At 41.3% G+C, this 20,631-nt stretch overlaps 1 protein-coding gene across 1 annotated transcript in view; it reads right to left on the bottom strand.

Moving 5' to 3' along the window:
- Positions 1–20,381, bottom strand: part of zmiz2 (zinc finger, MIZ-type containing 2) — a 43,802-nt gene extending 23,421 nt beyond the window's left edge. Inside the window, exon 1 of the mRNA XM_017681660.2 lies at positions 19,871–20,381. The gene's annotated coding sequence lies outside the window, so the exon portion shown is untranslated. The remainder of the gene's footprint in view (positions 1–19,870) is intronic.
- Between the last annotated feature and the right edge of the window lie 250 nt (positions 20,382–20,631).

The raw sequence follows: 20,631 nt of genomic DNA, 5'->3' as shown, positions 1-20,631 counted from the left end.
GTCAAGCCAGAAAATGTGGATATTCTGGTCCTCTTGGCAAAAAAAAAAAAAAAAAAAAAAAAAAAAAAAAAAAAAAAAATACAGGCCTGAACGTTAATTTACATAAAATACTCAATTTAAAATCATAGCCACAACATTACTCAGAAAAATCACATATTTTCCCCAAATTGTTCAGCCCTACTAGATACACCACGGTTTTTCCACGCAATCATATGAGCTCATTCAGAACATAGTTCTGACGGGTTAGCGTTTACTACTGATTTGTTCAGAGCAACAATAAGGCACAACTGACCCAAGACTGACACTCCGATTTGTGCGTTTTTTCACTTTAATATTAGTTTAACACAGTTTTCTGCTTTATTAGTTCATGTTTTTTTTACAAATGAAAAGCGAAAAATGTGTAGTAGACAAAAACAGCAGAAACACCCAATTTTACACGGCGGACTCAAATCAAATCAAATCAAATTTATTTATATAGCGCTTTTTACAACTGATGTTGTCACAAAGCAGCTTTACAAAAATGGGAATCACAGCACAGAGAATCAGACAAAACACTGAACATAATATACAGAATATACAGAACCCCCGTGAGCGCTGAGGCAAGGAAAAACTCCCTCAGAGCTGGAGGAGGAAGAAACCTCGGGAGGACCAAGACTCACATCTAAAGGGGGGACCATCCTACCACTGGTCAGACAACTTATAAGTTAAACATTGAAAAGTCAATTTTACATCCACGCAGTTCTAATATATTCAGGTGTGTATAATCAACAGTGGAAACAATTAGAGTTCATATAGATTTGGATGTGATCTGTAGTGGAGAAGCTGCGTTCTAGAAACTTCCATCAGTCTGGTCAATCAGGGGGACAGGGGGACTTGAGGGTGGGACATCCATCAGTATTGGGCCGGACTCAAAGGGTTAAGGACCCCTGAGCTCAACACATCCTGACAGTCCTTCTAGCTAAGAGGTAATGGCCAGTGTATGCGAGTCCGGGGGGCCAACCGAGTGAGTGTCACCTCCCAGGTCAGCTGTGTTTGCCTAATCGCCAGGCCTGTGTACAGAGCTGTTTGCCTTTCTCATACCTATGGGCCTTGTGTGCTCATGTAGCATTCATCCAACACCTCCCTTTGAATAAATTGATCAGCAGTCACCAGGAAGTACAGAACAAGTTCTGAAAGCCAGATTCCCAAAACAGAGCAAAGCCAGACTGTTCAGGGATTTTGAGGGCACCGTCGTTTAAGCAAACTTGACAGAGGTCTGTGCTCAAGTCGACTTTAAAAAAATAAATAAATAAGAATTTAAAAATTATAAAAGGAAAAAAACATCATCTCCAAATAATCACTTAATATCGTAAATAGAGACCATAAGTTCTAAACGTTGCCATGACATCGCCAGCATGGCATCTTCTGAGCATCTACATTTCTTCAGACATCTGTAAGTGGTTTGTAAGTTTGTTTGCGTCTGGCTGAGAGGCAGCGAGCCAAGGCCGAGTAGCTGCGGCAGTGGAGTGGAACGGACCAGGACTATCTCCACTCAGCACATTTAATGGTGCAGTGAGGGTTCTCTCTAGGTCAAGCAATACACCCTTCATCTCTCTCTCTCGCTCTCTCCGTTTCTCTCGCTCCACAAGTCCAAAGTTACAGAGGAATACTTGGCCTCCGCCCAAGTTGCTTTAATGCTGAGGTTGAGGGCAGTAAACACTGAAAATATCATGCATGCCTTCATGTTCTCCTCACGTGTGGGAGTGGCTAGTGCTTGTCTAGTAGGGAAAAAAAATGCCCCTGCTACAACTTGTTTTAGTTGCAGAACTAGGGCTTATCCTACTTAGACAGGAACTGAAAATAAATTGAGGGTTTGTGAAACTCCATTGACTAACATTAAGATATAACTGGATCGGTGGGTAATACTATTCACACTGATTTGTATCAGAATATTTACAAAAACAGCTTCATTTACTTTTACTTAGCTACGTAACTATTCTGCACATTTCCAAAAGCCAAACAAGAACAGTCCAACAGAAAGAGACTGAAGTCGTGCGTTTGTGTGAAATACATAAGAGCTAATGTTTATCAGGGCTTCTTTCACAGACAGCTATGAGCAGTTCAGAGAGGGAACTCCGCTGCTCTAAAACCCATTTTCCCTGCATGAGCCGCTTTGAATCGAGCAGCCCCGAATGCAAATGGAGTCACATTGTATTGATTCTCCTTTAACGACTTTGTCACGGCTCTGACTGTCCTTTATAAAAGCAGCGTCGGCTGGTTCGTTCAAGGGCCTCTGCTTGATAAACTTGTCTGACTTCAACACTCAGTTTCTCCCCCTCCCTTCTGCCTCTCTCTCTCTCTCTCTCTCTCTCTCTCTCTCTCTCTCTCTTGCAACGTGACTCACTGTGCACACAGCAGCGTCTCTCTCTCTCTCCCTTGCTGGTGTAGAGGGGAGAAAACAGGTTGACTGACTGATGGTTTGCCTGATTAACGGTGACAGAAGCACTCGATGGAGACTCGCACACAGACAGCTTACTGCTGGCCTGCCTCACTGACAACAGCCACATTATTCCTCTAATATCAGAGAGAAAGGCATGCAGAGCAGCTATTGCAGGGCAGCAAAAGAGCCTCGCTCGGCTATCCAAGCACAGAATGAACGGTAATGGCAATGTTTTGACCGTTACTGCTATTGAGCCTTCAATGCCAGGAATTGTCTCAGCACTACTGGAATGCTTTCTTTAAGACAGCAGAAGAGCATCTTCAGACAATTCCAGTAGTGGGTCTGGTGTTCATTTGAGCTTTGTCTATTTGGATTGAACACAAGACTTGCATAACGATCTCCTCCAACTGATGACCAACAGTGATCTTTAGGCTAAATCAGGGGCTCCCAATCCTGGTCCTGGAGATCTATCACCCTGAGTTCAACTTTAACCTATATCTAACACCACATCTAGGTATCTGGATATTAGAGCCAGCCGTGTTGGATCTTAACTCTCCACGGAGGAAGATCAGAACCAGGGCCAGGATTGGGCACCACTAGGCCAAAGTCACCTTCATTCTGAACGAGATGGCACAACTCAAAAAGGCTGGGATCCTAAATGTCGATACATTCAGAGCCTTGGCAGCCTTACTCTGAACATCCCAAACTGATGTTGCAGCTCACCCGTTAAGAAAGAGATTAGACTAAACATTCCAGAGGGAAACGTCTATGCACCACTTCTTCTTTTCATTTATCTGAGAAGCTCTTGAGGGTGAGCCCAGGACACTGTTCACATGTGTGGCCTCCAGGCTTAAAATAGAGCCATCAGGATCCATCCATTCTCCACAGCTTGCAGTCAGTGAGAGAAGCGCTGGCGGAGAACATCAGCCCACAATCCATACAGGGCATTCACTCTGCTTCAATCACACGTGGAGTGAGCAACCAAGAAATCTATTTGACCCACGCTGAGGCTTGACTTTTTGCTCTCAGATGGATGGCGTCGCTTGTATAGGCTTTTGTGGTGCACATACGGTAGCTATGCATGGTGAGGCACGACAGTGTTGAGAGGAAGACGCCTGTCTATACAGGTGTATGAAAGTATTCTTTGTGCATGGTCAGACATTAATGAAGTCAATCTGATTATAGGGTAAGAGAGGCAACCAAGACATCAGAGGACATTTAGGAAATGCAGCTGTCTTTCCAGGAAGCAAGAACATGACATGCACGCAGACTTGTGTCCACACATGCGTACGGTATGAATCAAATTTGAAGACCAACACAGCAAACCCTTGAATTCCAGGCAGAGGGCATGGGCTGTGGTCAGAATGGATGCATTAGCTGCAGGAAGACCCAGTGACGCCAAGTATGAGATGTCAGAGGGCTGAGCCCACGTCACAGCTGTGGAGGCTTTACATGCTGTTATAATGTGTGTCAGAGAGGGAGTCCCACCCTAGACTGACTCACTCCAATCTGACACACACAGACGCTCACATGTTGCAAGCTCTCTCAAACTCTCATGCAAATGTGGCTGGATCTAGAACCCAGCACATTTGCAAGTCCTTAACAAACACTGAAATAAAGGATATGAGAGCAGAAGTGGAATAACGTGGATGTTCAAAGTTTGAACGCTGAAAAATGGCAAACAACAAACATGCTGAACAGCTTAAATAATTCCTGTTAGAGAGGAAATAATACCACTGCTTCTTTTCTGAGTATTGGCTATTTTTAATTTAAGCACTTTACTTAAGACCTAAAGCATCTAAAAGTAGGCTATCATCCTTAAACGACTCAAACACTACAATATGTAATAAATAAGCAATGATCCGACATGATACAGTAACTATGTTTACATGCACACTAATGGTTCAACATTAGACTAAGCTGATAGTATAACTAAGATATGATAATGTTAACAGCAGGGTTCAGTCACAGTCTGATTGAGGTCTTTGTCGAACTAAGCTAAGTGCAAATAAAACATGGCACAGGCTGATACTGGCCTGATTATTTATGATAGATTTTAACGACTCGATTGCTGCACTGACTTGCACACGGAGCTTTTGTGAAACTTTGCAGCTTTTTCTGTAGTACCATAAGCGTGACGATGCCAAAACAAATACAAGTCCTTATATTAAACATTGTCAGAAAAAGACATTTAGATATTCAAATAGAAGGAGAAATAAACACAGATCTTTTAAAATAGATGAACACTCATGTGAATAAACTTGCATCATCACAGTGCATCATTGGTTCAGCCCAGTTTTGTTCCAGACTAAGAACTTAATCAAGCTTCACATATATGCACACAAAGACATCAGACACTGTGGCAGAATTCCCATGTCCCTAATAAATCTGACTTCAATATCACACACTCCCTACAGACAGCAGAGGCAGAACTCAGTCAGCTGAGCCATCAGAAAGTACTAACTGTTCTCTTATCAACTGATTTCTCATCCCCCAGCTGAATGAGCAGCAGCTTCAACTCTTCTGCCTTCAGTCCCCTCAGACTCGGACACTGATGGATACTTTACACTGATGGAGTTAGCAGCAATGCAGACGCTCCTGTGGACTGATAGAGGGTCAGCTGGGCGTCATTCAGAAGACTGATCTCTCTACCGCCTGGATTAGAGTGCTGTGTTAGGTAGGAGCGGTGAAAGATCACACAGCTCACATGGCCTCGGTCTCTTTCGCTACACTCACCTTGTCGATCAGGATCCCAGCAAGGCTAGGGCTCAAGGTCAGGGGGACATAGAATTACTCAATTCTTAGAGTGTGGAAAGGCCAGGTTAGGAAAGTACACAGTATTATATGCATATACTGGTGAATTTGACACACTTTTGTAGACATGTGCAGAAACAATGAAGTTTTAGTGTGTCACACTGATCATTTTCCCAAATCAGATATGATCTCTGGCCATTTAGCTACTTTTTTTAACCATTTATAGCCCTTTTTAGTCAGCAAAGCAATGGTAAGGGAAGCTTTTTACCTGTAGTTATTAACACAATTTTCCTGACTGGGCTTTCTGAGTCTTAATATAATGCTCAAAGACCATTAGTGTGCTATTTGAGTTCATTTCACTTTCAGCCTGAAATTACTGGCAAAGAACTCCCACTGTGTTGTTAGAACATGGTGTTAACAGAGGCTTTTTGTATTTGAATGTTAAAGGTTAACATTTAACCTTTAGTAAGAAAAAAAACAAAAAACAACAACAAACATGCAATTCTGGTGATAAGATCATCAGAAGCTGAACAGAGCGACTGCAAAAACCTGATTTTTAAGACACAGACACTACGGCCTGGACTGCGTCCATTTTGATCAAGTAATGCATTACCATTTCAAATAACTGACCGCTTCACGTCTCGCTCTGCTTTGTCCACTCGCAGAAAGAGCGCAGTCGGGGAGAGCGAGAGAGAGAGAGAGGGGGGGACAGAGACGCAGCACTAATGAGGCATCTATCAGGACCCACAGTGTCCCTGTCACTGAGAACAGAGGATCCATTAACCTGAGTGACCTTGCATGGCTAACTCTACTCAGCACTAAGAGGCTGTACCAGCCACGCAGGCCCTGCCTGAGGAGAAGCCCTGAGGATGAGCCCCATTACTGGCAGCTCCTCCAGCCGGCCACCTGAGCCTCTACCGCACCAGCTGATCATGTGCTCTCCAGAGGGTGGGCAAGGGACCGGGTGCTGGGTCAGGGGGCTGCACAGAGAAAGTGTGCAGAGACAGGATTAGCCTGTGCAAAGTACTTCATGTCAAGTATTGCAGAGTGATTTGAATTTCATTTCCAAAGCAAATGAAAGTTGTGGAGTAGTACTAAGCAAATTATTCTCCAGTGGGGGCCCCATATGGTGTTTCTCTCTTTATATAAGAAGAGTGATGGTCAGCAGTCGCACATTGCATGCAGCAAAAAAATTCTACCTAGTTTTGTCAGAAAATACACCGCGTTGTGTTATCTGAAGACTGCATGACTGCGGTGCTTAACGTAACTGTACTGTGTTTATGCTGTGAGAAATATGATACTATGATAAACTGTAATCATAAAAAAGTGTTTCTCTGAGCACTGTGGATATCCTCAGTACTTAAAGAACCAACTGCATGTTTCATTAAAAAGAGAGCATAATTAGTCCTGTTTAATTAGATTTGGTGCAGTGCAGTAGGTGTACAGTAAAGGCAGTTTTTTTTTTAAAAAAGTGGAGCTACTAGTGCTGTGCCTCTGTGTCAAAATACAGTAACATATTGTTTACTGTGAAAATGCCTCCAAGTTAAGGATGTACCCAGGTACTTGGGTACTTGGTTAACTGGTCAAGTTGCCAGTATTAAAATACTGAAACTAGGGGCTATCTGTTCCATTTCATCTAGGATTGCACCGATACAGATACAGACGCCAATAACATTCTCACTTACTCATAATCATAAAAATTCAACCAACACCAAATCACATTTATTGCCACATCACATTTACACAGGTGGAAAGTTAGTGAAAATCTTAGGTGTGTAGTATACTATGTGAATTAAATCTGTAACATGATCAAAACCACTTCCCCAGTGGAGGTGGAATCACGTACGGTAGCAAAATACTGGCAAAAAAGTTCAGTCAGCCTATGCCGACTTTAATATGTTTGACTGAATAGAATTATGAGGTACAGACGTTAATACGAGACTTTATTCTTGTATCACGTACCGCTTTGCACTAAATCTGTTTGCATTAAATTAGCAAAGCTGCTCAGTTTTTGAGTGTCTTTGCTTAGTACTGGGAGTGCAGAGTGTTTTTTTTTTTCAATGAAACAGATTTATTTAAAATTATTCATAAACAGAACCATCGGTAACGGCTGCGTTTCAGATAGTATGAATGGAACGTTATACAGTGAGAGTATATAAATCGTAGGTTTCGTCTGTATGATCCATTTAAACGTACAGTGTGAGTTACCAAAGAACAAGATTTCTAAAATCACACAGTATATGTCTGACTTCAGTAGGGGTCGACTGGTTACTGGAGCCAATATACAGCATTTTTCAGATTTTTGGAATGAGCACTTGAATTCTATTCCTTGCCAATAAAAGCTCTTTTTGTTATGTACCAGCATGTCTGACACAACCACGAACAAAAAACACACTTCTGTAGTCTGTCCCAATGTCCTGCCCAGAGCGTTACTGGACTGCTTGAAACGTGGATGACAAGTACAACCACCCAGTACTACTGTTGTTTGTTTCTATGTCCCACCCACAGCGCTAGATTGGTAGAAATGTGGACCATGTGTCAATTAAATTCAATAAAACATTTGGTTTTGTAAGAAACGTGGGAAGCAGCGCTGCCTGCGTTTCCCCAGCGAGAAGAAGGTAACAACATGTCATGGCTGAACAAAGCAACTGGCAAAAAGCACAGTGGACTCAGTCATATAATTTTGCTCGATTTGCTAGATTTGCTCAAGTCCTGCCTGAAAGATCATAACTGTCTAGTGAGAGTGAGGTTTCTGACAAACTGCTTCTTTAGTGGTTTGAATGCGTTTAGAACATGTGCGCTTATGGCTGAGCGTCAGTGGGTGGCCAAGCCATGACAAGCCTTCAGAAAGCAGCAAAGTATTAGTCAAATTATAAGTTATGATTTGCTTTTAATAAATAAGTTATACACAATTTTGTCATTTTCAGTTTTATTCATTAAAAGTACAAAGACAGATAAGATACTTTATTGATCCTGAAGGAAATTTAGCAACCAGTAGCAGACACACAACACAGTAGAGTAATAGTACTAAAGTAAAAAAAATTAAAATAAAATAAGTAAACTGCTAACAGAGAACTGTTAACTTGCTATATCCAAGAATTCCAATGCTCTGCCTAGGCTAAATAGATGGTATCCATGGAATCATGCAGCGTATTTTCAAGAACCAATCAGAATACGTCTGATTAAACTCGTCCAATGACTGCATGTTATTGCATAAAATATATTTTTGGTTGAAAGCATGTATATTTCATTTTGTTGTTAATTCATAAACCCTCATTGTTGTTGCTTTTTAAAAAGTAATGATAATTTTTACTGCATGATTGCTCAGACGCTTACTTAAATATTTTTACTAGGGTTACATTTACAGTTCTGTATATTTGGTTAATGTAGGTCTTTTACAGTTTTTAGCCTGTATTTAGGCTTTATAGCTTGCACCCATATACTGAAAAGACATGCTCCACCCCGATCTGTGCCCTTTCAACACTGTCAGTGAATCATACTACATATTTGTTTAATATAGAAGTTGTGTAAATGTTTTTGTACAATAAAATATTTGTATAACAATAATATATTGTATACCTAAGGGTTGAGCTCCTTTTGCAAAGTTACATTTTTTGTACAAGCATAATTGATTATCAAAAGGTCACAGTGGGCTATTTATGTTTTTTATTTATTTTTTATCTGTTTAAAGATTAAGTGTTACTATTTTTGTAGAATATACTGTCTAAAGCTCAAAGCACAACAAAGAGTTGCATCCTTGTAAATCTTCACACTTCAAACACCAAATTTATGGTAAACAAATATATTTACATTTACAGCATTTAGCAGACGCTCTTATCCAGAGCGACTTACAAGAAGTGCTTTGTCCATCGAGAGAAAGTATCTTTGGTAGTTACCAAATAGGTTAGAGAAAAAGACAGTCCTGAGCTCAGGTACTGCTAGATACAAAAGTCAGCGTAGATACCCAGAAAAAAGGAACAGAGTTGAGCACAGAACTCCGTGACATGCAGCGCCATGCAATACAATACAACACAATAAACTACAACACACCGTGCATTCAACAATAAAGTAAACTACAAAATACAGTGTAATACAATAAAATATGATATACAAGTGGAGCACAATATATTGCAAACAATACTTAATTGTGCTGTGTAAAGAGATGAGTCTTCAGTCTTCGTTTGAAGACAGCAAGAGACTCTGCTGTTTGGACAGCCAGGGGGAGTTCATTCCACCACTTGGGTGCCAGTACAGAGAACATTCTCGACGCTTGTCTTGCACGTGCCTTGAAGGATGGAGGGTCAAGCCGAGCTGTACTCGAAGCTCGAAGGGCTCGTGGTACAGTTTGAGATTTCACCATTTCTATCAAGTAGGTAGGGGCTGGTCCATTTTTGGCTTTGTAGGCAAGCATTAGGGTTTTAAATCTGATGCGTGTAGCTACAGGAAGCCAGTGAAGGGAGCGCAGCAATGGGGTGACGTGGCTGAACTTGGGGAGAGTGAAGAAATACTGGCACTAAATATCAGTTATTGGTGTCCTTAATTATTAATAATCAGTATTGGCCTTGAAAAATACATATGGGTAAACCCCTTGACTTTAGAAGACATTCAAGTACAGCTCAACCAGCCAAACAAAAGACTTCAACAAGAAGTAAAACTCCACAAGTGAGCTCCTCGATTCTTACTGTCACTATGCTGTTGCTGAAAGAAACTGATAAGGACCAAAACTATAAAACATACTTTCCTTACAGCTGTACAGAAGTGCTTTTCTGACATAGAACAAAACTTGCTCCTCTCCACTGCAACGCTACACCATTCAAAGTGAATAATGTAGCATAGCTAGCTAAACCACGTTATTTAAAATCAGCTAGACATGAACGACTCAGTTATTAAGGTGCATTGCACTCAATTACACTAGCAACTACTTAACTCTGTAGGTTACTAAATATGGTATTGGACTCAATATCGGCAAGTGCTAAAAAACACATACTTTTACTCGGTCTTTGAAAAAGAAAAAAAAAAAATGGTACTGATACCTGACTTATTTCAACACAAGAAAATAAAAAAAACATACAGGCCAACAACTAAATGAAACACCACTTATGTTTAAACAGAACTGTAAAATATTATGGATTTACTTGCATTTGAGTATGTAAAGATGCATTACACTTTACCAGTCCAAAATAAGGATGCCTAAAAGTAAGCACCAGCCTGCATTTCATCCAACACAAAAACTACAATGTTTTCTAATGTATTCCCGCTTGCTGTTGAATTTTTGTGCTACTGATTTTTTTTAGCCTCCTAACACCAACACCCAAAGTACTAATACTGGTGCCAATTAGTTGGCATGTGCATCCCTACTCCAAGAAGGGCTGGGAATCTCTAGGTACTTCATGACTCGATTACGATTCAGAGGCTATGACGCGATAATGAAATGATTATCGATGCATCTTGATGCATCTTTTGTTCTACACATGATTTCTTTTTTTAATCACTGTGTGTGTTTTTATCAATGTGCGTTTTAAAGCAAAGTATTTGCAATGATCCATAATGAATTTACTTCCAATGTCTTTTATCAATAAAATAACAAACGGAAGTGATGTGGCAAGTGAGCTGGAAGGCTCTTATTCACTGCTCTTGTTTGGAGCCAATGAGACACTGCTGCCACTCATCTGTGATAAAGTGCTCTGTTACGATGAAATAAGATGGTAGCAATGGGTGTCCACGCATCATGTTACAGCTAACCTACCCGTTTTCTTTAGTGATTCCATGACTTTGGTTTTGGCCACATTTTAGAGAGTGGGGTGGCTGCTGTGTGAGTAAAATATCTTCGAGACGGGTTGCTGTATCTCGGCTCTAAAGTGTGCAACATTTCATGAAAGCCCTGGTTCTCAACGAGTGAGTATGGACGCAAATCCCGGGCAATAAAAGTTGTGACAGAGTTTGTAATTCGCTTCCAAGTTTGGTAGAAGCTTCGACATCGCTTGCTCAATGATCCTCTGGTTGGCAGCAAGTACAACCGGATGGAAAACAGGTGGAAACGTGTAATGCGGTTTCTCATGTTTATTGTTTCCAAAACGGAATTGTTTATCGTTTACGGAGACATAATTTACATATAGTGTGGCTATCATCCAGTTCCTTTTTCCCCCTTCAACTTCACAGAAGCCAATGAAATGCTTTCATACGTTAGCTCAGGGTCCCGCAACATGTGGCTCTTTTACTGCTCTGATGCGGCTCCACCGCAAAATCCTCCTTTGCAATAAAATAAAGCTTTGCTGAAACAATTTTAACAACAGATGGTCTTAAAAGCTGCTAATTCACCACCCTATAACTCTGAAGGTTGACATGCAGACTGCAGATCACATAGCAATGTAGACAATCTCATCTACTGAACATTAAATGTTTAGGCTCCCAAGGTGGCTTGATTTTTGTTGAAAGGACAAAATGGCTCTTCTTAACATTTGGATTGTCAACTCCTGACCTAACCCAGCTTTTAATGCAGAGGGTGTCGGTCAGATTTCTCATTCATCCATGTATGTCCTTACTGTGTGCACATCACAGACTGTCTGGGCGCTGCACTTCTGCACTTCCAAGTTCCGCATAATACGCTTAGTCAACATTACATAATATAAATTTTTTTTTTCAATTCAGAATCGTCCACGTCCACATCACAATTCATCTAAGAACTGATTTCCCCCCCCCACGCCTCAGTCCAAGTACTGTGATTTTTTGCCCCATCACAGACCCCTACTTTCAACTAATTATGTCAGCCCTAATATCTTGTTAAGCAAGGCAGAAAATATTATCTGGGCTTAATAAATCAAAGCATTCTGAGATCAAAAAACTGACCCAAACATCCAAATGCTATTCTGACAGAAGCAAATTACACATGAGATTCCACACACGAGGGTCATGGCTCCAAATACGCCCCCCTCCTTGCTTTTCTTTTGTCCTCATAATGATGAATTGTCCCTGTACGTCCTCACATAGGGAGGTACGCCATATGGAGAGTGTGAATGATGACATGGAGCGGTTTTCTCTGGTGGCCAGATTAGAAGGAAACAAGCTTATTTAGGGAGTAGCCGCGTGGCAGGGCAGAGTGGCGGCAAACCTGCGTCAGAGCTAGGCACAGCGCTGATGGGAAGATTAGACAGAGGGCAGCACTGCAGATGAAAACCACAGGAAAAGAGTCACTCTGACAAAAAGCCAAATGTTTCAGCATGTGGGACTATGAGGCGGGAAAACAAATTAGCATCATTTCTCATTTGGCTTGGTTAAACGGTCTTTTCCTTCCCTTCCACTTTCTCTTTCTATTATTCTTATTAACTGTTTTTGGTCTACATAGCCATCAGATTCAAATTCAAACTTTGATATGCCACATTTCTAACCACTTTTTTAACTACAACAAAGAATTTTTGTCAGACAACCTGTTTTACAATAATAGAAAGGGAGAGGGGTCTATAGGACGATAAACTCAAACTCATCTTCAGGCAAATGGACACTGGAAGATTACAAGCTTTTAGAACAGAGAAAAACATGCCTCTTTTGGAACGTTTCACTTTGCCTGAAGGAAGGAAGAAAGATGAATTAAGAGACAATGCACTTAGCATAGTCTGGCACTTGAACCATTTCACAGTGTATAAGCCTTTTTGCAGGTGGCCTTTCACCAGTTCAGTAGCCGATTCCAAAGCATGTTTTACAAGACCTAAAACACATCATCTAATCCTCCTTATCTGTACCAGCTGTCTCCATAGCAAACCAAAAATAAATTAAGCATCGTGATTAAGAATGCTTCTGACGTGTCTCAAATTGCATGGGACACAATGTCACTCTCTTTGCTAGCTGTGAACTTAAAATGCAGACTTGTCTTCGGTTTCAAAACATGAAACTGTAGATCACTTATTCCTTCTAATATACCATTTCACATGTTCTAGACACTTAAAAATTAATTACCTATAAAAAAAAAAAAAAATATATATATATATATATATATATATATATATATATATATATATATATGAACTCAAAATACATTAAAGACATATCTGGCACAAAGGCATCTACGACCACAGCTTAGCCTATTTTATGAGAAATTAAATCACTCTGGCCAGGTGGAGAAGAATAAAAGAGAAGCCAATAGCCACAAGTTGTCCATCTGAACACACATTCCCAAGATTCCTAGCAGCTGGTAGAAAGGTACTCTGGGCTGACCCTGGCGACCCTTGCACATTGATATCCAAGACAAAGTGTCTTTTCCCCTCCTCATCTTTCAGAAGAATCAACAGTCCTTAGGCCACAGTGCCTACAGGAGCAATTTGGGTGAGTGGTCCAAAAAGCTGTGTGTCCTATAGAGATCAAAGCCGTTCCTGTGTACCCAAACATTCTGGGGGAAGCAAAAGAACATCAATTTGCAGAGCAAACGGCAGCTGTTCTGAAAGGGAGAGTTACCTGCCCCCACTGCACTGCACAGTCCACCCCTTCCCCCAACCCTCAGAGTTCAACACTCAGCCACACCAAAAAGATGTATTCAGATTATCTAGGCACACTGTTCAAAATTAAGACGGCTAAAGAATTTAATTGAATCCTATTAGATGCAATTTCATAGGGTGAACTTTTGTTCGTTCAACCTTATGACAGCTTTGGGAAAACTCAGTCTGACAAAAGGTTCTCCAATTTTTCCTGCTTTGGTCCTTGTGATGCTGTTCTGGGCACGAGTTGTCTTGTCTGGGATTTTCATGTCACTCTGGGGATGGGAGAATTTGTTAGCAAGCCAGGCTGCATTTGGGAATGCTAATCATGCAGGGATGGCCACAAGGCAGCTTGATCGTGTCTCGACACCTTGGCAAGCCTTCTGCCTATGGCTGCAGAGCTTAACTAACAAAAGAATGGCAGTCTAGAATCTGGTTCAGTGGTTTGTGGAATCACGAGAGGCTGAGCAGAACCACCAGCTGGTCTTGAACATGGTTGACGAAGCAGTGACGTCAAAAAGACGCTGAGGTAACAAGGACACAAAACGATGGTTAGAAAGAGGCTTGGGCAGACGGATGGCCTGTTTTTGATCCAGGAGAGGTGTGAGGTGGGTAATGAAGCAGTCAGTTAGTAAGGATCTTTACCATTCACAAAGACAGTCAATAGGGGGTCAGCCATCTCTTCTTCCATCTGCCCGAATGTGCTGGCTGCAAGGGGGGAAAACAGCAGGCAGGGCATGGACAGATTACACAAAGGGGCTATCTGATGATCTCCAGGCTGTTCAGTCTTACTGCCACCAGCCTGTTAACACTGATGTTGATGTCTGAGTAACACCTCAGGAGCACTGGTGCATGATCTCTCTGAAGTTAGAGATTGTGCTTTTACACTGATATGAAAATCCTGGGCCTAAGCTAATAATCAGTATTTCCATGCCTTTATTGGCTAATGCTAGAGTTTCAGTCATCTTTCATTTAGTGCAAGCCAAATATGCACGATAACAGATCAAATTAAATAGCTTACACAGCTCTGCTGCGAAAATGAACAATAGAGAAAGGTACTGTATTGTGATAAAGAGCTTTTTGGCAAAGCCAGTCAGTGCAAAGCCACACACATGTAAGAATATTTAGAACTGGGAAATTCCAGTAACATTGCATCTTTTGCTTTTCACATAAAGGCCTTCATGTGCATTATCTTGTAAGTAATAAAGAGCAGGACTTCTCGCAGTATTGCTCAACCTTTGCCATTATTACCAAACAGCCTCAGTGCTGTGTGGGATATGCACTTGGAGATGCAGGTATTAAAACACCTGTAGTATTAAGCATGAAACTAGTCTGTTTAGAAAAGGATTAGGAAATTTAAGGGTTTGTTCACAAGTGGAAACTTGCCCCATTCATTAGCATCCTAACCTTGTGAGGAAACTCACTGTTGCAGAAAATTACTCAATGCAGACCCAATCATCCAAACAAGTGTCTGTCTGAGAGAAATGACAGCAGGTCATAGACAGAGGTGTGACAAAAAAGTCAATCTTAAAAAAGAAAATAAATAATACAGATAAAAACTGGGCTTTTTCCTGAACAACGAAGCTCGCAAGTTACAGCTATAATCTAGTCCAAAAGAATGAAGAGGCATGCAACAAGACCACTACAACAAATCAAGCTTGACATTATCAATCCTTTGGCTCTTAGTGGATAATAGTCAGTGTAAATGAGAACAAACTGGATGGAGTCTATTCTGATCACACTTACAGCTTTGCTATTGATTAGATTGATTTGTGCTTCAACATCTTCATGTTTAACAGTGGACAAGCTTCTTGCTCTGCCATCATACGATCCTATTAAACCCTCTTAGCACATCCCTCCCCTGAGCAGGGGGTCCTGTCTCAATGCAGCTCGTTTGTGTGTGAACAAGTGGGGCATTCCTCAGAAACTCAATCCAGCTCTATTAACTACAACGACCACAAACCAAAGCTCAAGAGCAGAACCTGACATAACGCAAGCTTCACAGTGATCCTTCGACATACCCACAATAGGCTGATCCGAGCGGGCAGTGCAGGTTGATTATTTCAACACTGCTGGCATTGCTCAGTCTGTGGTTATAAAAAGAGAGGTGCTCCGCAACAGCGCATAAGCAGTCACAGGAGCGAGGACAAGGCCATGAGACAGGCAGCCAGAGATAGTGTGCGTTAGTCTTTATATTGGTGTCATCTCTGTGGGCGACACATACATGCGCTTGCAGTTTCTTTTTGACCTAAAGCTCTGCACATCTCTCACTTGCCTCAGGTTCCCCACTACAGGGCCAGTTCAAGCCACAGACATTGAAATGTTCATAAGAGTCAATGTCAGCATCTTGAGTCTTTATGAACTAACATGGGCATGAATAACTTGCCCAGAACTCAGTGATGTGAATGCTTAACGCCCTCAATTGGGAATCAAAGTACCTGCCAGGTTTCTGTTAGCTTTCTTTGAGCTACAACGCTGACAGTCATGGTATAAAACTGAAACCACAAATAGCTATAATGTTTATCACACTCTCTGTTAGTTCACCAAGAAAAAGCTCTGCTGCCATTTCGGAAATTCCTTATTGAGGTTTCAGGTTTGTTAGTAAAAACTGATAGCGATTAGTAATGAACTTAAATCCCCAGTCCAAGTCATTTCTTGACTGGCTTACTACTCACGCATTTCATACAGTGCCTACAGCACTGCATTTACATCTGGAGCAGTGGATTACAATGCTAGCTGTATTTATTTAATGGATAAGCATCATAACAACAAATGGACACAATGACGTTATATTCCTAGCAAGCTGGAGGTGACCACTTTGCACAGAGCTATTAAACACCAACTCCTCTACTTTGCTGAGACACTAGTATCTAAATCAACCTTTAATACTAAGCTATTAGTCATCTAGGTGCAAGTTAATTCACTCAATTTAGGACACATTAAGGATATAAATTCATGTTATCAAGGTGAATTCAATTAGTTGCATAAAAAACCTACTTAAAATAGACTCAGTCAATTGTGAGCTCATTTCAGCTCATCAGCCAAAATTAAATTAAATGAACTGAAATTGAGGGAATTGACCTTAACAAAATAGCCAACCCCAAAATATTAATCCTCACTACTCAAACGACATAACAGTTATTCACAACAGGATCTTCAGTGAAATGCCAATTAAGCTCCTCATTCAATAACAATGTGGGCTCATTCATTTTCTAGGCCTGACTCTAGGTGTGAAGGAACTGTTCCTCCTAAATCATCTATTGTCCCCGTGTGCAAGCTCCAAATTAAATTACTGCTCATCCTTTTGTTTCTTCTCCAACGCTCCTGTTGACACATCCTCACAGAAAAAAATGCTGTCTTCACACTGCAGCTCTGGGCCAAGGTCAGCCATCGTGTTTGCACAACCCAAGGTTAAAAAATAAAGTGATAGATTTCCGGGTACGCTTGTTCTATTTTAAAAACCTGGCTCCTTCCCACCAACGCATAACACACTAATTGATGTGGCCTATTAATACACAGCCAATGTTTGCATAGAAGGTAGTGGACATTAGTGACTCAATTAAGATATGATTAGGAGATTATAGAGCTTCTCCTCTTCCCTGCAAGCGCAAGTTTATAAGGTGACAACAGCAGAGGCTAAAGAGAGTGGCTCTTTTATGAAAAAGTGGTCAATGGAAATGAAGACGCCTCAGAAGAAGAGTAGATTCATGATCTAGGCCCTCAAGAAAGGTACCTCAGAGGGATGCTTTGAATCCTGCAGTGCGAAAACACACTTAGTGTAAAAACACTGAACCTGGCCTCATGTTCCAAAAGAGAGCACCAAGTAAAAAAGGTACAATGCTCACGGTCACGACTTGGCCACAGCTAAAGAAAGAAGCAAGAAGCTAGTCACTGATCAATAATTTACCAAACCCTTACAGCAAGAAGCACTTTTAATAAACATTATCTTGACACGGTGAGGCACATATAATGTGAAATGACTCACAGGTAATCAATTTTTGTGACCTTTTGCTTTCTTGTATGACTCCTTGCCATTGTAATAGTGTTTAATATGAGTGGCACACAGAAGAACTGGAATGTGTAATGAAAACCAAAAGGCACTGGTAGAAATATAGGATTACAGAAACCTCTTTAAAAATGAAAAATGTGAAAAGAAAAAAAAAGGATTTCAGCCATGTGGAACAGAGGGAATGCATTTATAGCATATTAGGAATTGAACTGGGTAATTTACACTAGAGGGTGACAATTTTAGAAAACAGTCTAGTGATTTTTAGTAGAACAATATTCAGTAGATGACAATTTATTTTCTGTTGGCTTTTTCACTGCATATGTCTCAAAGTTAGGGGAACTGGCGCTGGTGGGAAAAAGCCTTCTCTATGCAATGTATGTTACTTTGTAGAGCTGCAAATAAAAGCAACTGCGTTATGCACAAGCGAAACCAGGGTAAGAGTACAGGGTGGCTCTGGCTTCCACAATCTGAAATTAAAATCTGATAATAATATGTTACCACAAGTAACTTCACAAACAGATCAGCACATTCCAAGCCCTGTCATTTAGGCAAGAATGACTCTCTCAAACTATGATGTATATTGCTCATCAATGTGATTGGGTCACCATCAAAAATTTCTAATTTAAAGTAATGTTGGAGCAAGAAACTTCTAACGTTGGGACTGTGAACAACAGGGGCATCAATATGGCCACAGTTTGACCCTTGGAGGAGGCATCTGTAGCCTACCTGTTCTCTGACCCACAAACACAGACTCCATAGCATGGGGGAGAGCAGCACATTAGCTCAGTACAAGATCCTCACCATCTGTCCATGTCACCTCCTGAGCTGTCTTTTCGAGCCCGGCTGCGCTGGCCCAAAACACAACCTGGTCCACGTTCTTTAGTAAAACGCTGCAGAACACTGCAGATGCCATTTATAGAAAACAGTGATCTCACGCTGTCCCATGCGAGGAAAGCAAGTTAAATGCAGCCCTGCCTGAGTACTGCTCAATGTAACACCCAGCCTGAACGCACCCCTGTGTTTAGTGTACCGCCAACATGTAGCTCAAGCACCTGGGTGGAGTGTCCATGATGATGTTAATGCATAGGTATTGTGATCCTTAGAGGGGTGCTCTATCAGCCTTTTCCCCCACAAAAATCCACACCTACGTCAGCTGCCAAAATCATGGGCACATGATGAAATAGATGGGTTTTATCTAAGACACTGATGAAATGACCAAAACAAACTTTTGGTGTCTTCACATCCCTTCCACACTGACCACCTCCAAACAACTATTTGAGCAGGCAGCTGTTCATTCTCCTGATGACAAGGGCTAACCTAGCTAGGTGAGCCATTCTCAAGCAGTCTGTCAATTATGCACGTATGATTAATGCAACAGAGTAAAACATGATTGCATAATGAAGCAGTTTCATAATGTCTGTACATGGCAAACTTCACTGTAAGACGCTTCAGAACTTTGCCATTCAATCACCAATTTAAGTACATGTGAAACCTCCGAGCTTAACATTTTACTTAAATAAACATTTATTCAATTACAACTAATGATCAGACCACCACTGACCAAATACTAAAGAATCTCTGCCAAAACACTGCACGTAGAACTGCCACAGGATCAACCATGGCCCACAGCTTTTACGACTGATATCACTGACCGTCTCAGTCAGATCATTCTGAACACAAGCAAGGAGGAACTGCAAAACACAAGCCTAAGACCTAAAGGTAAGCTTCACATATGAATCATGAAGCTTCATTTCGTGAAACGTTCTCACCTTTGTACCACAACAAGCTATGGTAACGGAGGAAATTTGAGCTTCTTTGGACTCGAAAATTCTATAATTTAGACACCGTCGTTTTGCGAACAGTAAAAGTTTCTGTCGTACCAGTTATGCATATTATGCGACCGGTAAAAGTGGTAAAACAAGAAAGACACACAAAACAAGTGCCATTAAAATCACCCAACGTTAGCTCAACGAGCTAATGCAAGTTAGCCAAGCTAGTTAGCTCGCCGGCTAACTTCACCGTTCACATCTACCAGTAAGGCTAGCGGCGCCATTAGCATAAAGCTAACTAGCAAGCAGCGAGCAAGAAAAGCCGAATTTTAAAGTAAGAGTTCAATAAAAAGGGGTCGAGTCACACCGCCAAAAAAACCGTCGACGTTAACGTCTAATAAAATGATTTAAAACGAGTCTGGAGGGTAATCTAGTTAACCGTGTAGCCTCTTACCTTAAGACTCCAACTGCCCGAGGTTGCTCTGCTCGCCGATCCGTGTTCCGCGGTAGGAAAGTCGGATAGCTCTGCGAAAAGCCCCGCCGTTACAAGCTGTTAAGCGACGCCAAAATTCTCTCGCTGAGTCTCCGCTTTCAGTTCGACTCCGTGTAATTTTTAGTCAGAGGCTGATACGGCGATAGGTTGTCGTGTCCTGGTTGTAAGTTAAAATCCATCTAAAGCAGTAAAATCAGAAAATGAGACTATATTTTAAGAGTTGCAGCTACAGCCGAAGCTGTGTGGTGCGTTAAGGGCTCAACAGCGAGCAGCATAACAAGAGGAACTGGAGACTGAGCTCCGGATCGATGTGAAGTCTGTAACGTTACCCCCGGCCGTATTTTCCTCGGCTCGACTGCATTCCTCCCCTCTGTTGCACAATGAGCCGCTATAATTTATTCATGAGATCATGGGGATGGAGGTGCTCTCTGTCGGAATAAAGAGAGGCAGTTTTCCTTTTTTCTTTTCTTTTTTTTTTTTGTCACTCACCCCCTCATCGCCCTCCCCAGCTGACTTCCCCCCTCGACGTGTTTCAGACCAGATTAGCTGATCGTCCATCGAGTAGGTTTGCTAGGGAGAATGTGGATGACGAACGAGGATGATGATGGTCATTATGATGAACAGGATGAGAATGATAATATTTAGAAGGATGAGGATGATGAGGATGATGATGATGATGAAGTTGGGGATGATGAAGATAATTATAATGATGATGTGTTGAT

This window comes from Pygocentrus nattereri, chromosome 18, assembly GCF_015220715.1.
Source record: "Pygocentrus nattereri isolate fPygNat1 chromosome 18, fPygNat1.pri, whole genome shotgun sequence".
In the NCBI taxonomy this organism is placed as follows: Eukaryota; Metazoa; Chordata; class Actinopteri; order Characiformes; family Serrasalmidae; genus Pygocentrus; species Pygocentrus nattereri.
Note: the sequence above shows the minus strand (reverse complement) of the source record. Positions and strands in the feature narration are given on the sequence as shown.